Genomic DNA, 26,071 nt, shown 5'->3' with positions numbered 1-26,071 from the left:
TACCAATATTTACAGAAGGAACCAAAGAGTAAGAGACATTTTACCCAAATCTCTACTACAATTTCGAATATTTTAACCTTCTTCATCACAAATACAGAAATTTCTTCGTACAATACTCACCATAGCAGTTAAACATTCCTTACTAATACACATTTAACAAGTAATAACTCATTTTCAATAAAAAATTACACCCAAATAAGTATTACGTTTTCTTATAATTGTACATATATGTTTGCATTACAGGAACTTTCTATGCATTTTCGAGAACTGTAATTTGCTAAATATTACCTTTTTCTGAGTGAAAAACTCCAAAGACCACCTAAATCATTCATCTTTTCCTGCAGTATTCCCACAGTACACAATAACTATCTTAGAACTATTTTCTTAATACTAAGAACTAAATATGAAATAAACATTTTTCACTGTAGAATATTTAAGCTTTTACCCAAATCAGAATATAATCTTTACTGAATTTAAGTTATTTACCCAGAATTCCCAAGAAAATGTGCGATGGAAAGCAATATATTTACCTAAAAATGAGTCTTAATACATTTTTATTGGTTCCAGATTTACTATCAGTGGGAAAAACCTGAAGTTCACTTTATATACCCTCGTCAGTATACACAGAAAAGTCATGAACCTTTCTGTAGTACAATTAGCCCTTTACATACGTTTAATATTAATCTAAATAATTTAATTAACTTTCAACTAGGATTTTTAAAAGAAAAGAATACTTATGCGATGCATTATTAAATTACTCCCACGCGTTGTTAAGGAAAATGCAATTAAATATTCACGTACACACTAAGAAAATTCCACTCGTTAGGAACAGTAAAACCTTACCAATACTTAAACGAAATGTAAAATCGTGTAATGCATTAATATAAAACCTGAGTAACAAATCATATCTTATAAGCAGTATACGGTTAAAAAGAATTTTCTTATAACTTATCAACTTTTAAGAAGTAAGAGTAAGGTAATGAACCAACTTTTTAGAAATGCTCTTTTATTTTCTAAATCTACCCTTTTGTAGTAACAAGAAAATTCAGTGATACCCCTATTTTATTTTTATGTAGCATGTGCATTTCTCCTAACAGATGAAAATCCAGATATCTCACTTTTCCAAAGATTTAGCTTTAGACTTACTTTCATAGGAAAAGGAAAATAATTTTACTTAAAAAACAGAATATCTTCTACTAAAAGACCTTGAAAAAAATCGCGATCACATCTGTATGTAGCACTCAGTGATTTAGTTTCAAACCAAATTTTGATATTGTTTAATCCTGCAAGCAACAATTTTCACCTTCGAGTTAAATTTTATACGACTGCAACAGATTTTTCAATAACTTTCATACTCACAATGTGTAAAAGACTTCTAGTTTTGACTATTTTTATTTCTAATATTGAGAAATACATTGACTATTTTCAGGAAACGTCATTTCACAATCATATTTTACCACTCTGAAACTTTTTAATAATACTTTCTATCATAACGACAACCAGATACTACATTATTTTTTTTACAAAAACATGAACATTTTTTTTTTTTTTTTCTCTTCTAGAGATACTAATAAATTCTGCTATAGAAAGAAGATTCAATTCCTATTATAACTCTATATACTATTTTCAAAGAGAAAATACACTCTAGATGATAACATATCACCCATATATTTTTAAAAATTTAGAACAATTTCAGTAAGGCAAATTATCTACAGAGTTTTCAAACGCGGATATATTTCTGAAAGAAACTACCTAACATACCGCTCATTTACTTCTAAACCATTTAAATAAAACCAAACAATTAATAAAATATTTGAATTTTTGATAAAGTTTAGTACATCTATCTATACAGTTATTTAATTCATGAAGTACCAAATTTTGAAAATAATAAGAGTAAAAACATCACTATTTTAGAATTTAGGAAGAGATCTTCAATAATGAGAGTGAACATATACCGAACTTCATGCAAGATTTTTATCGTTTCATACCAAACATTTCACTATTTCGTAGATTCTAAGAACATAGCCCAATCTTTTTCAAAGAATATATATCATTTCACATTAATTAGAGAGTGCCATACGAGTTTAATTGCAGGTGCTTACTGAATGACGCTAAACCTTTCAAGGAAAAAATCAAATAATTTTCATCTTTCATGAAAATTTTTGAATAACAATATTTCATAAGAGCTAGAAGACTTAGTGCAATGAAACTGTATCAAAAATAGAAAACTATTTTCCAAAATATGAATTTCCATTGGAAATTTTAGATATTCTTATGTAAAGTTATATCCGAAGTTATATCACTTCAGTCGAACTTGAAGACCAACCAGATTTATTACATGATTTGATACATTTCTCGTATTTTTTCCGAAAATAGAAGTTTATATTTTTCATACGCAAACTATTACAACGAATTACTGACATTTTATTCCCATATTACTTACCATTTTTTACTGCACAAAACTATTGTAAGTTCCATGTTCGAAGCTCAGCATCCATAAATTTCACATAATACTACAGTTACACAGTGCAAATTATAAGATTTAAGATTAATTTCATACGTAAGCGATGATACAATAGAGAATATGGAAAAGGCATTAGTGATATGGATAAAAGACCAAAATCAAAAATGGATTCCAACTGATACTAATGCTATTACAAATAAAGATTTATAAAACACTTAAGAACCAGTAACAGTCGACTTCACTAGGAGGGCGGAGAAGGAAAGTATCTTTTTCTGTAAGTCATGGTTGGTTTGAGAGATTTAAACAAAGACATTCTTTACATAATCTAAGATTGAAATTAGAAAGCACATCTGCTGATTCGGATGCAGCACAACAATATCCAGCAAAATTTGGTGAAATCATTGGTGTCAACTCCTACACTTCTGATCAGATCTTCAATGCTCATGGGTCTGGGTTGTTCTGGAAAAAAATGCCTGAAAGAATTTATTAGCTAAAGCTTGCAAATCAGCTAGTGGTCATAAGGTAGCGAAAAGTCGTATTACAATTGTTTTCTGTTGCAGCACTTCAGGCGATTATATAATGAAACCATTGTTTATTAACAAATAAAAAAACTACACTCATTTAAAGGAATAAACATAAATAACCTTCCCGTTTATTGGATGGCTAATAAAAAAAGCATGTGTCACAGCCATAGCTTTCAATGAATGGTTTCTTAACATGTTTGTCCTAGATGTTAAAACTTATTTAAGTAAAAACGGATTGCCTTTTAAGGCTCTTCTATTAATTGATAATGTACCTATCATCCTCAAGATTTACAACACAAAAATATAGAAGTTGTCTGTTTACCAAAGAATACAACTTCCTTATTACAGCCATTAGATCAAGGAATAATTTTGACTTTTAAGGCATTGTATGTCAAACAAATTTTCAGGTATATTTTAGAACAAATGGAGAATGATGAATCTCTTACTCTTACGGATGACTGAAAGAAATTTACAATCTTAGATTGTGTTAAGCATGTTGGACTGTCATATACTTAGATTAAACAATCAACGCTTAACGCAAGCTGGAAAGCAATGTGGTCGGATGGTGCTAAAGACGAGAATGATAGATTACCATTAGATCACGAATATTCTCAGACCTAAATTGGTCCAAACTAATAAGAAGGTTTTGAGGATTTAGCTCAGGCAGATATTAAAGAAATAATGGCTGGTGAAGAACTAAATGAGGATGAGTTAGTTAACATAATTCATGAAACAAACATGATGAAGACAATGATTCTGATGAAGAGCAATCTTAACCAGTTGCATTCACAGCAAGAGCCATCAGCGTAGGACTTGAATTGGGAAGAAAATTAGGTAATCATTTTTTACAATATGATACAAATGTTGAATGAGCTCTCCGATTCCAATGGGAGCTTAGTAAGTGCTTAAATCAATATGAGGAGGTTTACAAAGATTTAAGGAAAAACCATAGGCAATTGTTAATTACGGATTTCACTACAAAGTCTTGTTGATCTGAAATCTTCCCTAATCCGTCAAACCATTGAAGCAGAATCTTATCAAGAATGATCGTGTGATGAAAATGACATCGTACCAATCAAGAAGAAAAGTGATTAATTCATTAAAGTGATTAAACTTATAATAATTTTTTGAATGATCTTATATTTTCCTAATGTAAAATAAATTAAATATGCACTTCTATTATCTACATATATTTGTTATTTTATGAACAAAGAATAATGCTATTTATTTTAAGATGTCTTAATTTTGTTTTATCTAACTAAATTATGCACATTTAATGTTTTTCTCATTTTACATAGCAAAATCCAAGATTTCGATTTACATGGTTTTGTGCGGAAACCATCTTCCATGTAAATCGAGGGATAGGTGTATATAACGTGCATCTGATTTTCTTGCAGACGTTGGCTGATGGGCTCGGGGTCCAGGTATATTGTGAATTTTAGGTTTCGTTCGAAGTAAATTCAAAGCGATTTCTCTTCTAAAATTCATGCAAATGATTTCTAATATGGAGTTTTTGTGTAAATGTGTGCAAAATTCACTCAGCAGCCACAATCATATTCAGCATTTTGATAAATAAGTTCTAATACCATTTTTTGCTACGAAACTGGTCGATAACGTCTAAGAAGTCAATCCAACAGGTCTACTCCACCCATTCCTTCACTATATAATTTTATAACGTGAGGTTGGAGAACATAAACTTCCTTTTTTTTAAGCTTGGACACATCTTTTTGCTCTTTCTAATGGTTTGTGAGTGATAACATTTGATGAAATAGTTACAACAGAACTGTAGTTTCAACGGCACATATATACAAATTACCCAATTTGAAATTTTGACATTTCTTTTGCTGTTTTAAGAGGAATTTGTTCCATTCTCGAATCTTGTACTGTGCCATTTGCCTTTGTTAGACAAATCTGTCAGCAGACTGTGCGATGAAAAAAAATTATGGAAAAATACTTTGTTTCTCTAGATTTCAAAGACAACTTTTGATCTAAGCTGCAAATTTACATTTTTCAACTTTTCGGAGAACCTAATAAATCCTTATGAAGCAGATGTGGTCATTTCTAACAAAAGAAACAAGCAGATATCGGAGCTCAAAACAGGGAACTACAGCTGAAACCAATTACCACATCCTCCTTGGTGAGAGAGGTCATACCCTCTTCCAGTCCTCTGCCCCATCCTTTCTACAGAAATAAATGACACACCATTAATGCCTCTAAAAAAGGGCATGTTTACGAGATACGAGCACTGAATGTATTTAAAAATGTAATAAAGAAAAATATACGTGTGATATCACTGATTTTGCATATCATTACGTGCCAATTTTACACAGTCTTGAGGAAATATTTCTCATTATTATTTGAATTTCTTTTATTAACTTATTAAACTTGTCCTTTTCAAGTATGATGGGGAAATGTTTGGGTGGATTTGAATTTTTAGGAATTTTATAAAAAATTTTTGTTAAGTACTGTAAAAATCGTAAAAAAAGCTAATTTTTAGAAATTTTTTTATGCTGAAATATTCATGTTTAAAAAATAAATCATACCTTCTATAGTAAACGGCAATTTTTTCAAACTGACAGATATATTTTATTTTTTAAAAAATATTAAACATGATGTTCCAAAAAAGGAACACTGGCATGTAAAAGGTTAATAATTCTATTTTAAATATGCTAATGAGTTAATTCAGTTCATAAAATTCTAACTATTGTTTTCAAAGAAGATAATATAATAAACAATATACTAGAAAACAAATTACGATTTTATTACTTTGCAACTTTAGTGCAAGAGGCAATTAATTCATTACTTATAATTACCTCATATAGATGTAGTAAAACTGCTCCATTATAGTGATAAGACTGCATTTTTATTGTAATAAGATGACTTGGTAGAAGTAAGTTGCAATGGACTGGCGGTGGTTCTCTGCATCATAACCTGAAGACATGATTGCATAGTTAGAACAATGGATGCATAAAAAAAACTTGCAGACATGGCCTAAATTCCACAAATAATTTTAGTTCTGGATAATGCATATTATCACTGTGATTGCAGTATGCACCTCCCAGTTTTGTACAGATTACATCATTTTAAAGGATGAAAATTAGAAAAGTAATCTCTGTGGCAAGGCAAAAATAACAGAGCAATAATTTTTGTAACTAATCAAAAAAACATCCGTCATCTAATCTGCGTTGCGCACTCATCGATGAAGTTTGAACCCAACACCTGTACATTAAACTGCCATGTGATCTGAAATGGAATGCTGTATAAAAGCTTAAATGCGTTGCAACTCTCTCTTTTCTGTCATCCCTTCTGCTTCCAGAAGACTGTGCCTCCTTGCTGCAGAGTTTACTTTTCACATCGATTTTGTGTGTCTGCGCATACTGAAAAGTGTGCACATCTTCTGAAAGATTCTAACAGTGTTTATAGTGAAAAAAGTGTCAGCGAATATTCAAGTTTGGTGCTTTAATTTTGTGTTTAGTACTGTAAATTCTTCAGAAAAATTATAATTCAATGGTAATTATTTTGCAAATTTTTCAATGTTCAGTTTTCAGAAAAAAGTAAAATTTAATAATGAAAACAAGATCACATTCAAAAGAAAATGAAGAAGAAACTGAAACTGACACAATCAGTGTGGATAAATTTCCGTGAGCCATATTCGATGGAACAAATCATGACATTCCAATAAATAAATACTTTTTATTGTTTGAAAAGAAATGTGACTCTAAAAATGTCACCGCGAAAGATAAAGCCTTACTGTTTTTTTGAACGTTTAAAAGACGAGCCCTTAGCATTTTATTTAAGAGAATATGTTGAGTTAGAATGGAAAGAAGTAAGGAATAAATTTCTTATGTATTTTGCTAGTGCAGAAACCATCACTTTTAGTGACTTTATTAACTGCACTTACTCCAAATTCACTGAGATTGACAAATATTATAGACAAAAGTTAAAATTGGCATCAAGTCTAAAATTAGATAACAAAATTATCATCAATATGTTAAATCAGGGTCTGCCTGAACAGCAGAAAATGTAAGCACAATCCAAGATTAGATCAACACTGCTAGGAAATTGTTTCTTAGTTCAAGTTTGTCTACCTCAGCTTCATTGGGAGAACAAAAATTTGCAATTCCAAGACCAAGTATACATCCAAGTTTTTACAAGTTTAGATGTAGGTTTTTAAGACCATTTTTCAATCCTAGGTATAATGTTCCACAAACATCGAGAAATTCCCAGCCACGTCAACTGTCTTATCTGCATAGATCATTTCCTTCTTTAAGTCTAAACAATCAAAATTGTCAACAAATCAAACCAAAAAAAGAAGTGAAATTATTTTAAAGTTAAGGTATAAATTAGTTAAAAAGAAGTCCTCGCAATTCTGGGCACAGGGTCTCAGTCAGGTAAATGTGCTATCTGAAAATATTTAAAATTCTATTGATGCAAAAATTAAACTTACTCAAAATAATCCTAATACTAAATTATGTTTATTATCCACAGGTCTTGTTGTAACTAAAGTAATTAAATTACTATGCAAAATAGGTAAAATTAGTAATACTATAGTATTTTATGTTGTGAATTCTAATTTATCTTATTTATTATTATCATTATCTTGTGTTTCCTTATTTAAATAGCAATTAAATTTAAATAATTATGAAGTGTATCAATTTAAATGCATGATAAGTAAAGTTATTCAATTAAATAAACATTCTCAGACTAAATTTGTATGTAAGAATAGTGTTAAGTACTAAAAATTTTTATAATTATGCTGAAAATAGTGAATTTGATCAATAGCAAAAATTATTAAGTAACTATAATCATATATTTGCTAAAAACAAATATGATGTGGCTGTATGAATATAGAACCTCCATGAGTATTCTTAACTTCAGAATTACCCATAGCCTCTCGATCCTATAGAGCCCCTAAAGATAGTGAAATTAATAGATAAATAGATGAATTATTACATTGCTAGTATCATGAAAACCATCTTTTAGTCCTTATGCTGCACCTGTAACTTTAGCTTTGTTAACTGATGATGAGAGATGAACAAGTATAATCCAGGTTATGTATTGGTTATTTGAAACTTGATCAAATTACCAAAACAGACTGTAAACCTATTCCTAGAATTGATGTTGTGTTAGATAAGTTAACAAATGCAAACATTTTTTCCACATTGGACTTAACATCAGGTTATTAGCATATAAAATTAAATGATAAAGTTACTGAAAAATTGGCATTTACTACAAATTTTGTTATTTATGAATTTACTAGATTATCTTTTGGTTGGAAAATTTTCTCAGCTGTTTTTCAAACAGCTCTTGGACAAATTTTAAACAAATGTCAGATTCAATTTCCTTTAAATTATTTTGATGACATTATAGTGTTTTCCGCACATTTTGATGAACATCTTAAAATAATGTTTGATATATATGAAAAACAGAATATAAAATTAAAACAACTAAGTGTAATTTTGCTAAAGAAAAAATAAATTTTCTAGGATATGACGTTCAAACAGGAAAATATTAGCTCAGTAATGCAAATATTGAGGTTATTAAAAAATTACAACCCCCCTAAATATGTTAAAGAATTACAAAGATTTTTGGGAAAAGTATATCATAAATTTATTCAAAATTATGCAATAATTAGAGCTCCTTTAACAAATTTACTTAAAAAAGATACTCCTTATAAGTGGACTAACGACTGTCAAATAGCTTTTCAAAAATTAAAAGATGTGTTCATTTCAAGACCCAGTCTAGCTTTGTTTAATCCAAAATATCCCTGTCATGTATTTTTAGATGCATCTAAAGAAGCTGCTGGTGCAGTTTTAGAACAAGATCCAGATGTTAACCTACATCCAATTGCTTCCCATTCTAGAAAATTAAGGTCTTATGAACAAAATTATGCAATTACTGAATCAAAATTTTTAGCAATTATTGATGCCATAGATAATTTTTATTATTATTTACATGATAATCATTTCACTGTACATCCTGATCATGCTGCTTTAGTTTGGCTTAATAATATTAAACATCCTACAGGTAGGTTATTCAGATGGTCTTCGAAATGATCTATGTATGACTTTGATATTAAGTACAAAAAAGGTTTTACTAATGTTGAAGCTGATACGTTAACTAGAAACCTTATTTGTCAACATTTAAGTTTGCAGGTTAATTTATTATCATTAGAAGAAATTAAAGAACATCAAAATTTAGATAATGTCTCTAATCCTAAGTATAAGAAAATTAATGATGTATTAATTACTAAAAAACAAGGATTATATAAAATTGTAATACCCATATCTCTCAGAACTAAATTACTCGAAAGGTTTCACTTACAATTTGGTGATATTGTGTCCTCAATGTCAAATTTATTATCTCTTCAATTATTGACCAGGAACTGTTCAAGATGTTAGAAATTACTGTAAACATTGTGAAGTATGTCAGTTTAATAAGAAAAGTAACAAAAAAGAATTGGGTTAATACAATTTTTACCATCCCTTGAGGAACCTTTTGAAATATTGTCTATTGATACTGTTGGTGGATTAAATTATTATAACTCTACTAAAAACTTAACATTATTATCGACCATGCTATTCAGTATACTTGGACTTTTGTTTCCAAAAGTGTAACTACTGATTCTTATACAAATTGTTTAAGACAAATTTTTCAAATTCAAATACCAAAGAAAATTTTAAGTGATAGAAATGCTGCTTTTACGTCTTCAAAATTTAAGCACTTGCAAGGTATATCCTAATTTTATAACAGTTATTTTTAAGTTAAAGCTAATCTCCTGTCTCTTGCAGCTTCAGCTTGAGTTTTTAGAATCATGTTAAATACAAATTACAAGGAGTACTATTTAAGTCGATGTTCCACTGACTTCGAGAGAGAGAATTAGAATTCCTGAATAGCGTGTGTTTGCTTACGTCTCTCTAAGCTGTTACTATGCTCCCGTATTACGTGCCCTTGATAGCTTCGCTAGCTAATTTAATATTAGAAGCCAACTTAGAAACTGTGTTAGCTTTGGCTAAATCTCTTTAGTTAGACATTAGCTAAGTTCTTATTTCTTACATTTTTGAGTTAAGCCTAAGGCTTTGTTGTACGTCCTGAGAAAAGGACCAATTTTATTTTGAGCAATAAAGGATAATTAACCCTTCTTGAGTTTAAGTTTCTATTTTTAGACTTGAGCAATTATTCACTTAGTAGTTCACTAGGTTTTTCAACACTTAGTTAATAGATAAAAGCAAGGAAACCTACAGTGATGCCCTAAGCATTTTTGATGAACCATGCCGTTGGAAAATGAAGACCTTCCAAATGTTGCAGTCACCAGCAAACCTTATGGAGGGATTATGTTTCATCGTAGAAACCATGTGAGCAGCTATGAAGCTAGCAATAACATTCGATGGCCAATGTTCCATGATGACTTTCTTAGAGCAGCTGAATCAGCATTTTACTTTACATCCCAAAAACCAGCTGCAGAAAGTTACATTTGCTACAGCTAACCTAAAATGCCAGGCCCTGAGTTGGTTCAAGGGTATCGGTTCAAGGGTATCAGGTTCAAGGGTATTGCTCGTTCAAGGGAACCGAGCAAAGTTGGAGGCAGAGCTAGTTAGTAAATATCAGACAAGCGTCGAAGCTTTGATGGACTTTATTCTTTGAAAAATTAAAATATTTAATTTATTGTATGGAAAAAAGCCAGATAAGGAATTAATCAAAGTGATTTTGCCTAGCCTGCTGCCGTCGATTCAAGATTTCCCGGAGGTAGAAAAATGGCCAGACCTTGGAAAACCTATTTCAGCTGGCTGTGAAGTTCCAAAGTAAATGAGCTGCTGAAAACACATGTTCAGAAAACTTCCGCCAGTATTCGAGGTTTTCGCCTTAACAGAAACCTCAAAGTAAGCAGAATTCTTACTGGCAGGCGGGGAAAGCTGAAAAAGAAGATAACAAGAAGACGGGTTAGTCGAAAGTATTTGGAGATCACAGTAAGAAGCTGCAGAAGCAAGGGATTTAAACTGATCAGGGCAGCCGAGAAGAGGGCCAGGTCAACCCCTGGAACAACAGGGGGAAAAAAAAAAAAAAAACATTGGAAATTAAATTAAATATGGTAGTTATACAAAAATTGTTCCTTGCCGGAAATTCATATTTTATTGAACAACGTCCCTACTACTGCCTTACTGGACACTGCAGCGCAATGCAGCTTTTTGGAGCAAGACTTCTTTAAAAGGAATTTTCGCCATTACGATAGTTTAAAACTACAAGACAAAGGGAAATTGCTGCCTAAGGAAAACAGTGTTGTCTGCATTGGAAAAGTAAGGCTGCACATGCAAACAAAGAATGAGATATGAAAAGTTAATTTTCTGGTAGTGAAAGACCTATTAACTTCAGTTATTTTGGAGGTTGACTTTTAATGCACAGCAAGTGCAAAATTTAATTTTAAGAACTCTATTTTACAGGTCCAGATGGATACTGTTGAAGAAGAAGAGCGGGCCATGCCAGATGTTGACCTCAACCATCTTCAGGAAGAGGAGAAAAAGAAAATGAAAAATTTGGTAAGAAAATTTTGTAAATTATTCGATGAGAAACCTGGTTTCTGTCAGGTCGTGCAGCACGAGACAGATGTAGGAAACACTCCCCCAGTCCGGTCTAAGGTGTGATCTTAGCGATAAGACCACGTGAAGGAAGAAATCCTGGAACAGCATATTAAACAGATGCTGGCAAATAAAATAATTGTTCCGATTAGCAACTCCTACGGAAGCCCGGTAGTTTTATATAGAACGAAAAATGGCCTTGCATACCCAGATCTGAATTCATGGAGTGTTTTTTTAATTTGATACAACACTTACAGGAGAGTTAGAGGCGAGTCTGTTAAATTATCTGTGGCTTAAGCAATAATATACAAAATGAATCAATAAATTTGATAAGAAATGCAATTTTATGCAAAATTGTAGAAATAACAAAAATTACTAAATATTTCCCATTATTGGCAATTGTACTACAGGCATAAGTGTCTGTACGCCAACGTGAACTGTCTGTGCAGTCGATATTTGTGGTGGCAGAAAACTTTCATTAAAACCCAATACATTTAAATTTTTACACCAGAACAGTTTATTAACGATGTTGTTCTCTTTGAAATTGCAGCAACACTTTTGAGCAGATTTCTTTAAGTACCACCACTTCTTTTTAACTTTATTTTAGACTTTTCACATTATTGTTTTTCATTATTGGATACTGCAGTTTTAGGTCTAATATGGACTTTTTTCTTTCTTTCTGAAAGGGAAACGAAGTTTAAATGAATGCAGTTATAAAAGAATTTCAAAGTATTCGATAAATATAAAAAATTTATTTACATGGAAAAGTTAAGGCCAATAACTGAAGTAATTCTTATATATACAAGTCTTGTTCGAAACATCATAACAGTTTCAGTTCCCGCTTCAGAAGGCTGCCGCAGATTTTCTGCACAAGGGACAAGTACCATTCTGTAATTGAGATTTAAATTATACAAAATAATAAATAAAATATACTTAAGCATGGTTAAAAAAATTATGGGAGAACAGAGACAAAATACATTGAATACATGAGATTGCATATGCAAGCAGATGTATGAACAATATCCACATACATTTATCTTTAAACGAGGATGGCATTTACTTACCATTCTAAACCACTGAAGAATACGTTCCTTAGGATAAAAATGGCTGCATGGCAAACATTTCGCTTTCTCCGTTTCACAAAGATCTTTTAAACACACACGAAAATTTATTCTCTTATCTGAGGAAGAAATGTAATTAAGAAATTTTTAAAAAAAAACCATTCTATAAAAGAATTGTTTCATATAATCTATAAAGGAAAATATACTTGTTCTAACTTTAAAATTAAACTGATTTATTGAACTCAGTAGTAGTAAAAGAAAAATTATTCAGATTTCTACCATAAAAGTAAAATTTATTAAAAAATTTTTTCAATGTAACAAATTTCATGAATAAGTAAATCTTTCTTTATTTATAAATCAAAACAATTTCTATTATAAGCATTAATATACCATCAAATGAAAACAACACGAGCGTTCTTCCCTGCCTTAATGATCTAGCACCTCTGTTTTTGGAAAGCATAATTTAAGTATACAATTTTCTAACCATTATTTCTTATAATAATTAATAGCTGTATCATAACGGTTTAATGCTCTGTGCCCTGAAAAGTCCTTACCTGGCTTTTATTTTTGTGTGGGTTGTACACATATACTTCCAACTACAAAACTGTTTAAAATGATGCAAGTGTTCATATTTTGCAATTTAAAGTTGAAAGACATCAATTTGGTAAAAATTATGAAATTTTACTTTTCATATCTCCCTCCAGTTCCTATACTTGTTTGAAAAATTTCAGAATAAAACAAAAAAAATGCTTGAATCTCATACAACAAAACTGATAAAGATATTCGATATTAAAATCGGAGATCCTAATGAGGAGCTGTACACAAATGAAAAAACAAAATTTTTATATTTGTACATAACTAAAAATAAAATTTCAGTTAGGAAAAAGATTCTTAATTAATATGCATTTCTATGGATATTATTCTGAAAAATACTGATCAATATAAAATTTTGCAAAATGCAGATCTCGTATACAAAATCTTGTAGAATTTCTATTATATATAATTTCCATTACACACACATATAGACTATATCGACAAAAATCTTTACGTAGTACAGTACTCACAACTTATTAAAATTATTTTCGTTCCAAGCACATTCGAGTTTTATTACAAACGATATCAGTTTTAAACATTCAATGTAAAATAATAACTACCAATTAATTAATTAATTTAAAAGCAATAATTCAAAATTAACACAAAAATTAAACTATTTATGTAGTTTTGAAACTTGTTTTTTTACAAAACTATTTTTATAAAACAGGTGAAATTTTATCCCATACAAATGACTGTTCTATGTGTTCATATCCCCCTCAAATTGTTTAAAAAGTTTTTAAATTGCACACTGTAAAAAAAAAAAAAAAAAAAAAAAAAAAGGTCGCTCTTTACAGGCAAAAGTTTTGTAAAGTTACAGAAATTAAAACGTTACATGAGAATTTCCTGAAACGTAAACAGACCGAAATATAACTGTGTTGGAAGCAGACGATTTAAGAGTACACTTACAGGCAAAGACTAAGGTTTCAGTTTGGAACACTTGGATCAGGTAACCGATTGGAGAGCGGAGCGGGGGGATCTCAGCCAATCAGGAGAAAACAACAATAATTACTTTAAAGATAGTAGCAGATATATACATGGCTGCCTGTGTGTTTGTAACGTTCCTGAGCGTTAAGTAAATCTTTCATAATTACTGTTTGAAGTATTGTTATTTATTTTATGGATAATTCTTATGCACTTTACACTGTTATATATATTGATCCAGTATTTTAACATTTAGCCCTTGCTACTAGTACATATCAATACCCATAATATGTATTCTATTTAAGATGCTCGTAATATGTATTCTATTCTTTATACTTAACCAAAGAATATGTGTTCTATAAATATTCTTTGGTCTAACGGCAGGATGATTTGTACTAGAACGAGTATCTAGCAAGCACATGCACTATCTACATTGAATATAGTGCAAAATACTTATTCTAAATATAGATTTAATAATAGTATTTGTGATTGTGAATCCAATAAATTCAGCCTTCAATTGACCATTTTATTTATAACCAGTATTTTTTATACAACCAGCAGTAATTAATTGAAACAGTGATATCGTATTAATTTCGTATGAAAATTTTATAATTCCAAAATGAAGTAATTACATTTGATTAAAAATTTATCATATGATAATTTTCGTAATGTTTTGTTTTCCTGCCTAGGGGCAACTTCGTTATTCTATATATTTTAGTATATTAATATCAACAGGGAAAAAGTGAAAATGACCTAAAATATTTTTCTAGCAATACGTTAACCCATTTATGCCTAGCGCTCCATTAATGTAACGGTAGTTGTGAACAAAAACAACATATTGCACTTTATTCCCCAGAATATCATTTCATTAATATTTTATAAACTACAAGTTTTATTAAACTCTGTAACTGCCATTGCATATTTATAATGTTTTAAACATATAATATAACATGCAAATCATAAAGTAACTTCTTTTAAAAAAACAAATTGTGACTATGTGGAATTTTAAACCATTCTGTATGTGTATGTCAGTATTAAAAATCAATTAATAATAATAATTTTTTAATAAAACATTAATTTTAGAATTAACAATATAAACATACATAAATACAATGTCAATTCAAGCCACTTTTCCTTATAAATTCCTCCATAAGTACATGCGTCCCTTTAGGCAACTAGCTTTACATGCTTTGCCATGTTCCAGCAAACCAAATTATACAAATATGCAAAAAACTGTACTTTTAAGTTAATGCAAGATATAAAATTCTACATATTTGTAAGCTACATTAGTTTACTTACAGCTTGGCATTTAGTTATCCAATGATTTGCTAGTAACAACTAATGTAGAATGCAAATATCTTTTAAATAAAAGAAAATTAGAAGGGTCTGATTTTTAGATATTTTTAGACCTCTCGAATACGCATCGAGTGTGCTATCATTACATAACAAAGGCATGATGGGAGGAGGGAGAAAATACCTATACAGTAACTGAAGGTAATATTTCTTGCTTCTGTTATTGCTAATGCAAAAAGAAAAGCAACGGTATGAAAGACCTGAAGTGTATTTATAATTTAAGCAATTTGCAGTTGCAGAATGTCCAGTATTCCAAGGGACCTTTCTTAAAAATATTTATTTAAAAAAATATTTAAACATAAAATTTACAAACTTTGTAGATGTGGAATATCACTCTTAATTTATTAATTAATTTAATAGTATTTTGCATAACACTGGTAATAATTATTAGTTAAATTTTATGCAGTTTCTGATCTGAGTTTAACTTTGTAATGTTAATTTTATATATAAATTCAAATGTTCTGTTTGGTAAAGTAGAAATTCTGGAATATTTCAAAAAGAACAAAAATGTACTCTATCTACTAGGACAAGTGAATTTTTTTTTTTTTTTTTTTTTTTTAAGCTGAAAACAAATTTCTGTGAAAAATTAAAATTATAATTCTAAATGCAAAACGAAGGAATAAATTTGAAAATTATCAGATAAACCCCAATGTTGGTAATTTTTGCAATTTTTTAGAAAATTTTTTATACTTTTCTGAATGAAATACGCTATTTTTTATTAATATTAATTACTACAACTAAATTACTGTGATTTAAATACATAATTTGGCTTAAAATTTATTTGAATTTAATTTTCTAATTTATTTCAATTGAGTATATTTCATATAACATAAGTCTAAAAATAAACTTAATTCTCATCCTGTTTACTGAAATAATTTTTTAAAGATAAATGTCATTTGTTTTCCTTAGATTTTTTTCATGAAGATACATGTTTATATATGTGGGGAGATAGAGGTATTACCATATTTACTCACAGAATTTTTTCCCTTTTTTTTATTAATTTTATAGTAAGAAAATCGAGAGAGGAAAATTGTTCTATCAATTTAATTTTGAAAGACGTGATTACAGTAAGAATATACCAAATAAAACATATTTAAGGATTTTGTAACTAATTATTTATTTAAAAGAAACCTACTTTAATGCATTTGTAATATTAGCATTTCAGTACCTAATAAGATAATTTCATTTCTGCTTCCCTCTGCTTTTAATTTCATCCACTGCTATTATTGTCCAGGGCTATTCCCTACATCTCAAAGCATTTACTACTTCTAAAATTGCAGTTTGTGTCATCTTCTGAAGCATGCAAGTCATCACCATTCAGTCTGTCTTACCACATGCAATAATTTTTCAAACTTTTAAAATGGATTCGTCCACATACTCATTGTTTTTGTCATGCTAAGAAAGACAAACTTTTGCTTATTACCTGCAAAGGCCATGCTGAACCTTGTCATATCTAAGTGTTGGATTTTATGCCAGCCTAATACAAAAAATTACCCTTAAAGTGAGCAAGCACCAATCGATACTCACTCTGCAATTTTGCCACATCAGCTGCATAGTCAAATTCTCTAATTATTTATATAAGATTTGAGGCCTAATGAGTAGCAAAGATGACAGCAAGAATGGGAGAAATCAGAGTTATAGAGAAGTAGAAATGAGATAACTTATTAAATGTTGTAATTATGTGGATTCTTATTGAAATGCAAGTTTTTTTTAAAGAAATAAAATTATGATAGTTACTAGTAGCTTATCCATGATTACTTTGCATTTATATTCTTACTTTACAATTTTCTTTGGAAGTTAAAATTGTTTCCTAATTTTCCCCTCTCCATTTCAGATGATAAAATTAGTATATATATATATATATATATATATTATTAAAAAAAAAAAAAAAAGGAATACTGCACGAACAGCATTAGATAGCCCCATTTTTCTTGAAGCTGTTCACTGTTATTCTTTTATTAATCAGAGCCCATGCACCCAAAATCCAAGGCAAATTAGTTATTAAGATGAAAACGACACCTACATGAATGAATGTTTTAAAATTTAAGGGAAACTCACTGTATGAAAGACTGAAGGAAGGTGAAAATTAGGTAAATAATTTTAAAAATTTCAGAAGCCTGTGATAAAAAGAAAGCTAGGAAGAAATAAGTGAGTAAATACATTACTTAGGGTTTGAGATTCAGTGATTCATTTGGCACAAATTTCTAATATTGCTTTAGAAATTTAAAGGTAATAGATAATTTAATATTTTTTCAATGCTAGAAAATTTTTTCTGAAATTAAGTATACTCAGGGTTCGTACACATTTCTGCACATGGAAATTAAGCACTTTTAGGGACCATTAATGAAAAAAATTAAGGACCTATGAGCAAATGGGAACTGAATAAATTCAATTAAAAATATTATTCTATGCCTGAATTTCACTTTTGTAATACCATCCTAAAAATAAAATAGATCCCCAAGTAGTATGCATTATTACTAAACATGAATTAACATAATTATTAATAAGTTTAAGAATAAAATAAAGTTCATGCAGTTTATCAAGTAGCATTAAATATTTTACACTTATAATAGGTTGGACATATTTGAAAGATGATAAGTGACATTTACGTTTTACTAATAGTTAGCTGTATGTTGATTTTTTTATGTGTTATTTTGTCACATACTTGATAAGTCTAGATCAAAGGTTCTCAACCGGTGGTATGCAAGAAAAAAAATAGGTGGTACACAAAGAAGAAAAATATTTTTAACTATTTATTTCAAAAATTAAAATCCCAACATCCTAATTGAGTTTTTTTCTCTAACACTCGTAAATTTATGCGATCTGAGCTTTGTTCAAGATTGGTGGTGGTAGTAGTACTTTGTAGTGGTGGTACTAAAGGTTTTCAATTTTTGTTTAGATGGTACACATTAGTCAAAAGGTTGAGAACTGCTGGTCTAGAGGTTTAGTAAATAGCAGGTAGATTTTATGTCAAATGGCATAAGTTAAAATGAGAAGAAAGATCATAATCAGCATGATTCATAACAAAAGACTGAATGTTATCACCGCTACTGCTTGTCTAAAGAGAGACCTGCTAATTAGAACAAACTCGAAAGACCTGGTGTAGGCACGGTTAGCAAGTGTTGAAAGTTATTTAGACTCTGTTTGATGCAGTTAGTGTCATAGCTTTGTGCAGAATTCCAGGGATTGTAACACAGTTAATATACTTTCAGGTTCCAATAAGCCATTCAAGCACCAGAGGTAATAACTTATTTTGTATTATTTTAAGTCTTACTAGATGCAAAGAATAAGTTTTACTTGAATTTATGCATTTCTGTGTTTTATCTTGTAACCACAGTGAATATTAATGAAAGGAAATAATTCGCTTTAATATGTAGAGATAATTTTTAAGGGTAAGCAGTTAGTTATAAATAATTAAATTAGGTAAATAGGTAACCTTAGTCATTATGGATTTACATGGCCACTATTATTATTTTTTAACAATATTTGTTAAAAAAGCCCTATTAAAATCAAAATCTAATAAAATTTCACAGTTTAAAATACATGTAATTTATGACACTGATTCTTAAATGATATTAGAATAATTACACATTAAAAGCTACAAAACACTTATGTTTTGTAACAATAACACTTAATATTTATCCGTCATTTTAATTTGAAGACTTCTCAAAAACATTTTGGCTAATTTATATCGATTTCCTTCTCTTTAAGCATCTTTTCTAACAATAATTAAAGATTTGCCTCAATATGCAAACCAATGCTCTCACTAGTTTCTGCGTGCTTTATCTCCTAACTTGTCAACCACTCCATCATGTACCTATGAGAGTTTACTTGATTTGGTAAAAGTTAAATAGTCCCAAACCCCGATAGATGTGAAGCAAATTATCACTATGTCTGAAAGTAACTACAATATCAGACAAAGGTTTAAATAAGCCTCTTATTTAAAAAGAACTTCGAACAAACATAAAGGCATGTTCTGATGCTAACAAAGTCAATCACAATGACGTAATTAAACAAGAACAGTCAAATTCAAACTAAAAATGTGGATTAGTGGTCAAAGATTATACAATTTAATTTAATCTGGCTCAGTAACTCTACCATATAATGAAATAGAAATGGAAAATTATAGTAAAGGCTGAAATCATAAATAATTGGGTAATTTACATAATAATAACTGCACGTATCTTTGAAGAATAATTTTCTTTATGTATTCAATTTCTTTCTTCAACACGTTTCCTTTTCATTTTAGAATTTTTGGATTTAATTAAGGATTTCTGTTATTCTAAAAAACACTAAATGCATTTAGAATGTACAGAAAAAGTGGCTAATTTTATTTCTTTAGTAACGTGAATACTCAGAAGAAATGTGAAATATATATGGTAAAGGCCAGTTACAGAGCTGATGTAGCAGAATTTTTAGAATTAAATGACACACCAAACAACAAAATCTAGAAATGGCAAAACTTTTAGAATTTAGAGCTGGCATTGGAAGCATTTAGAAAGGCACTAGGCAACAGAATATATATCCAAAGAGATTGCATCAAGTGGGAAAATGCCTATGTGTATTTTGTATTTTGCATGGGCGCAGCCCCGGCCCCCCTAGCCGATTTAAATCGGCCACATGGCCAAAACGGGACAGGCCCGTCCAACACAAAAACGAGAAGCCACCGAGCCGGCCATGCTCAAAATTTACACAAGGAAAACCACAATTCAAAATTTACCTGAAAAGACTTAATATTTAAACAACCGAGAAACCAAAGCCCGAGATCCGAGTAACAAAAAAGGTTAAAAAAGGAAACATAACAAACACAAAATTACGAGAGCAAATGGTTGCAATTTTATTGCCTATGTGTATGGTATATTAAGACATATTAGATTAATCTTTTAAATTGCAAGTTTTCAATTTCTTTATGAATAAAAAAATCCCTTTCTATAATGCCTGCCCATGTGAAAAGATTAGAAGCATTTTTGATATTTTACATGCTTGTGTCTAGTGAAAAGTAGAGAAAATAAAGAGAAGATAAACATGTTAAGATTCTAATATCAGAAGTAAAACATTCAGATATTATATATTTTTTTGTTGTTGTTGTTCTTCCAGATGTTCTCTAAAAAGTAAGAAACTCATTGCAAACTTTCTGTAAAATACATCCATTACGTGTTGATACCATGGAGACATTTTTTAAATCTTCTAGAATCGTGGGTCTATAAATCTTGCCTTCAAATCCTTCTAAACTGCAATGTCTAAAACGCTAAAAAAAATTATCCCTACCATTTCTGTAACAGCAAAAAATCAGAAATAATTTTTTTTTTTGGGGGGAAAAAAAAAAAAAAAAAAAGGAGGAGGGAAGAAGTATAAAATTAATTTTATAGAGAAAACTGATGCACATTCTGAGAATTTTGAATATTCTGAGACAATTACATGGGAAAAACTCTTACTAAGAAAAAATTAAAAACAAGACATGTTTAATTAATTACATAACTAATTTTGCTTTTGCTAAGAGCTGTTTCGTAAATTGTGCTTTATAGCATTATACCTAGTTTATTTTTCAGATTCAAAATATTGTATAATAAGTTGCCAAAATGAAACTTTATAATATGACACCAAAAAATAAAAATGTTTTATTTTAATGTTATTTTTTAAATATTTCAATATATTACCATCATTTTATTGAAATTTATCAATGCTTTAAAAAAAACGTCGAAAAAGCCTCAAATCTCGGAATTAAAAAGTTTCTATAGAAACTAAGCTTAAAATCGCCAAAATGTTGAAAAGTCGCCAAATTTAGAACCGTTTTATAAAAGAATTCACATTTCCAAAAGTGAAAAGTTGTTTAAGAGCTCTTTATTAGAAAAAATGAATTTCGAAATGCTTATATTTCACTTCTTGCTTAGAAACTCGAGTATCCCATCATTTATATTAGAAATAGAAACAAATTGTAACTCATGAACGCATTCAAAAGATAACCATATATACAGCAGTGAATCGCCAAAAACATTCCTCCAAAATGCTAATTTCAAAATGGCAGTCGTAAAAACAGAGAGAAATTTCAGATGATTAAAATTAATGACCTTCTGCTAATTTTGGCCATAATTAAGGACTTTTAAGAACCAAAAATTGATTCCAAAAATCTAAGGACTCTTAAGGATTGTAGAAACCCTGAGGGCCACACAAAGAGTCGCAAAGAATTTATGAATGATAAAAGAAAAGATCAAAGTAGTCTATTGAATGTTTTATAGATACGGGATGCAGTACTATTCTAATGAAGACTTCCGTCTTCGAAATTACGATTGCCGATACAAACGGAAAGGGAAAAAAAAAAAATATTTGGAATCGAGAATGTATATCCCACATCTGCAGTGACCTCGTGTTAAAGCTCAGGTTTATCAACAAAAATCAAAACAACCCCAAATTTGTTTATCCTAAATGATCAGACACAGCTGCATGACATGTATCAGAAGAGATATTTTAATTTATAAATATCTCTCCCGATACATGCCATGCAGCCAACATTTATGTCATTATTTTAACATAAGGGTTGGCTTATGTCACAATAAAGTGATATGTCTAACATACGATACCCTAATAAAATTCCATTTGTGCAACTGAAAAACGAAATGGAGTGTGAACACATTAAGAAACCAATGCTATGAATGTTATATGCTAAGAAACCAATGGAAGTAACAGGATAAACTTTGTGCATGCTGTAACCCCATATATAAATCATGAACTGATATTATTTCAAAACACACATGGAAGTCCGGATTCAGTAAAGGAAGTTACTAATTGGTAGGGTAAATATTCCCAGTTATGAACACAGGACACAATTGCAGATTAAAAGGAAACCAGGGTAATAGATATAACAGAAGATTGGGAATTAAAGGAAATAGATATGCCTAGTATAAACAAAGATGATGAACAAAACCATGTATATTCTATTTCTCAAAATATTCAACCAATTAAGATAGCTGATATAAAATTTGCTGATGAAAGAACTGATATCTTGAAGTTATTAAATGAATTTAGAGATTGCTTTGCTCTTAATTTAAATGAATTAGGATGCATGGATGTAATAAAAATGGACATCAAGGAAACGGACGGAAGGAAGCCTGTAGCTTCTCGCCCCTACAAAGCAAATACAGCTGAACATAATGTGATAAAAGAAATTGCTAAATGGAAAGATAATGGGATAGTTTCCGAAACTAGATCCCCTTATGCTTATCCAGCGTTACTAGTAAAGAAACAACCGGACAACATTGAGTGGTGATTGATTACTGCAGACTTTACAATTAGACAATAAAAGATAAGTTCCCTTTCCCTCGAATATTTGATAGTTTAGAGTGTTTAGGAGGATGTAAAATTTACACTACTGTGGATTTAATCCATGGCTATTTGCAAATACTGTTTAGAAGAAGACATTGAAGACAACGCTCAGTACTCCTGATGAAACAGGACAGTCCGAAAGAATGACATTTGGGTTTGCAAATGCTCCTGCTCAGTTTCAGCATCAAAAGTCGCATGTCCTAGGCCCCTTGTTGAATACTAAGGTGTTACGTTATGTAGATGATATACTTATTCCTGCAAAATCTTGGGAAGAGATGATTTTCAAATTACAAGAGGTACTAGAATGCCTAAGATGGGCAAATTTAATCTTGAAATTATTAACATGCGAATTTGTGAGTAGTTGATTTTTTGGGTTTTATTACAAAACGAAGGTGGTGTAAGACCAGACTGTTGAAAAATAAAAGCCATAACATAATTTCCAGAACCAAAGAATATACACGAAGTGCGAAGGTTCTCGGGTCTAACTGGATTTTTCAGACGATTTGTGCCGAAGTATGCAACATGGTGAAGATGGAAAATGGCAATCTTGTTTTGTTGCATTAGCAAGAAAACAACAAAAGCAGAGAAGAAGTACCATTCCAGCAAATTGGAGTTAATAGCAATCGTATGGATGTTAGATAGGTTAAAACAGTTCTTAATTAGCATAAAATTTACAATTATTACCGACTGCCAAGCCCTTATGAATGTGAATTCATAAGGGCTTGGCATATGAATATGAATATGAATATGAATGCGAGGAATTCAAATTAAGGACTTCCTACCGAATTTGGTCGAAATCAATAACTTTTAAGGACCAGAAATAGATTCCAAAAAAATCTAAGGACTCTTTAAGGACCATACGAACTCTGCTGAGGCTTATCCAGGGCCAGTGCTAGACATTTTGTGGCTCAATGCAGTCTCTGTGGGTCTGAAATTCCACTGCCAAGCTTCTGTCTAAATTCTGAAAATTTTGCAAGCAAAAAACAATTATTCGCCAGGTTGGCATCAGTGCCAAAATGATATTACAAATTAGGATTCTCCACATATTTTATTATGGAAAAATATAAAATTTGTAAGCATAAAAAAATGACAAAGTGAAGAGAGGGGAAGGTTGCTGGTGATCGAAATATTTGGATTTTAGATCATTCCGGGTATCGGATATCAAGATTTTGTACTTTCTACTGAATTTTTCATTCCTACACTCAGTAAGAAAATTTCCTATTATATAGTATTCTCAAAAAGACCTCACAGAATTACAATTGAAGGGAAAAATCCATGTTGAATCATTTTAATTAAATTTATACTTTAAGGCCAAAAATCATGAATATTTCATTTTAAATATTTCAAAATATTTCATTTTAAAATTTGAGATTTTTTGCCAAAAATCTCAAATTTTAAAATGAAATACCTTCGTCAATTTTGCTGCATTATTATGAAAAAATATAAAATTTGTAAGCATAAAAAATGACAAAGTGAAGAGAGGGGAAGGTTGCTGGTGATCGAAATATTTGGATTTTAGATCACTCCGGGTATCGGACATCCAGATTTTGTACTTTCCACTGAATTTTTCATTCCTTCACTCAGTAAGAAAAATTTTTATTATATAGTATTCTCAAAAAGACTTCATAGAACTACAATTGAAGGGAAAAATCCATGTTGAATCATTTTAATTAAATTTATACTCCAAGGCAAGCCAAAAATGATGCCAAAAATCTCCAATTTTAAAATGAAATAAATTGCTCAATTTTTGCAGCAATTTATTTTTTGTGAGTATAAAAATTTTCCTAAATTTAACTACAGGGACAGAGGGACTTACATACTAAACTGGATTTAAAAATTTAAAAGTGCCAAATATTAGCATCATTTGAAATGTTTTTGTATTACAATACATCGTTTGAAATCTGGACGTCCAATATCCAAAGGTATGGACAACCAGCTAAAAATACATTAAAAATACAGAATGAAAGATAGAAAGAGGAACAGTTGTTAATTTATTATATTCAATAACAAAACTAGGCTCATCAAGGATTACTCATGGTTACATGAAATCAAAGTAAAAAATTTTATGCGTTTGGTGAGTTTCTGTTTACGAAAAATGGCCAACAGGAAAATTAAAGTACTAAACAACTCTACAAGCAATTCAAACAGCTTAAAATTAAGAGTTCTGAAAATCATGTTGAAAAGATAATAATCGGGTAAAAAATGCTAAGCTTCGAGCATGTAATACTACATGGATTTTACATGGCTTTACATAATTTTTTCATTATACCAAAATCAGAAAAATGTTTTAATAAAATTAATGCATGTTTTACAGCCAATGGAACTCAAAAGCATGAAACCGACTACAAATCAAACATTTAATGACATTTAGAAAACAAAAAACCATTAATTACTTTGAATAAAAAGGGGATAAATGCCTTAAAAAACAGTTTTTGAGAAACATGTCTTACTAATTTCTTTTCTCCGAGGAAGAAATTATAAATCAGTATTACCTTAAGAAACACACTACACAGATGCAAGTATTTAGCAAAATATTCAGGTATGATATGAATCTAATAGTTGTTTTAATTAATACAATTTGATGATAATTAGCATAATGGAATAAGATAAGCACAGGATATCATAATACAGAAATGTTTCATTATAAGTAAGGAGGAAAAAAAAGTTTGATGTGAAGTTAAATGATTAAAATGGAAGCATATAGAGTTAAAATGCTTACCAATCTGCTCCTTTGATAGTTACATTTTCAGTTCAAGCCATTCGTAACTGTAGGAAAAAAAGGAATTATAATTAATAGCAAGAATTAATCATAAACATGCCACAAGAATGGGTGTTATTTAAACATGGAATCGTTAAATATTCTTAGCTACTTAGAAAGAAAGTGAAAAATTGCTGTAAGTCATAAAAAATGTGATTATTCAAAGAGTTTTATATGAAAAACAAAATAATTAAGAAATAATTTAACTATTTTAAAGAATGTTCCTTCAACAAGAATCCGAAATTTATTAAAAGGTTTATTTAGCACATTTAAACTATCATTTTAATAACATGATTAAAATTTTGGTGGTTACCTTCATACATATATATAGTTGGTAATCATGAATCAGTTAGGAGTAGATAAGTGTAGAGAATAATGTTACATCAGTAACATTCATGCAAGGAAGTGGACACAAGGATTCACAATATTGCGCTTTTCGCAACATCCAGATATTCAGATCTAAAGGACTATTTTAAACTACTAAAATTTTAAACCACACAAAA

At 29.9% G+C, this 26,071-nt stretch overlaps 1 long non-coding RNA gene across 3 annotated transcripts in view; it reads right to left on the bottom strand.

The window, feature by feature from the left end:
- Nucleotides 1-26,071, bottom strand: part of LOC146994857 (uncharacterized) — a 79,179-nt gene that overhangs the window by 30,882 nt on the left and 22,226 nt on the right. The window contains exons 3-7 of one of the 3 annotated variants that reach the window (XR_015043274.1): nt 25,530-25,576; nt 12,626-12,741; nt 12,321-12,449; nt 5,802-5,919; nt 5,154-5,169 (exon numbers count right to left, since the gene is read on the bottom strand). This is a non-coding gene — a long non-coding RNA (uncharacterized LOC146994857). Of the gene's footprint in view, nt 1-5,153; nt 5,170-5,801; nt 5,920-12,221; nt 12,241-12,320; nt 12,450-12,625; nt 12,742-25,529; nt 25,577-26,071 lie in introns of those variants that run through there. The other 2 variants (XR_015043273.1, XR_015043275.1) reach the window with 2 other exon arrangements.

This window comes from Stegodyphus dumicola, chromosome 10 (genome assembly GCF_044657685.1).
Source record: "Stegodyphus dumicola isolate Sdum_Otavi_A_Nest chromosome 10, ASM4465768v1".
Taxonomy (NCBI): Eukaryota; Metazoa; Arthropoda; class Arachnida; order Araneae; family Eresidae; genus Stegodyphus; species Stegodyphus dumicola.
Note: the sequence above shows the minus strand (reverse complement) of the source record. Positions and strands in the feature narration are given on the sequence as shown.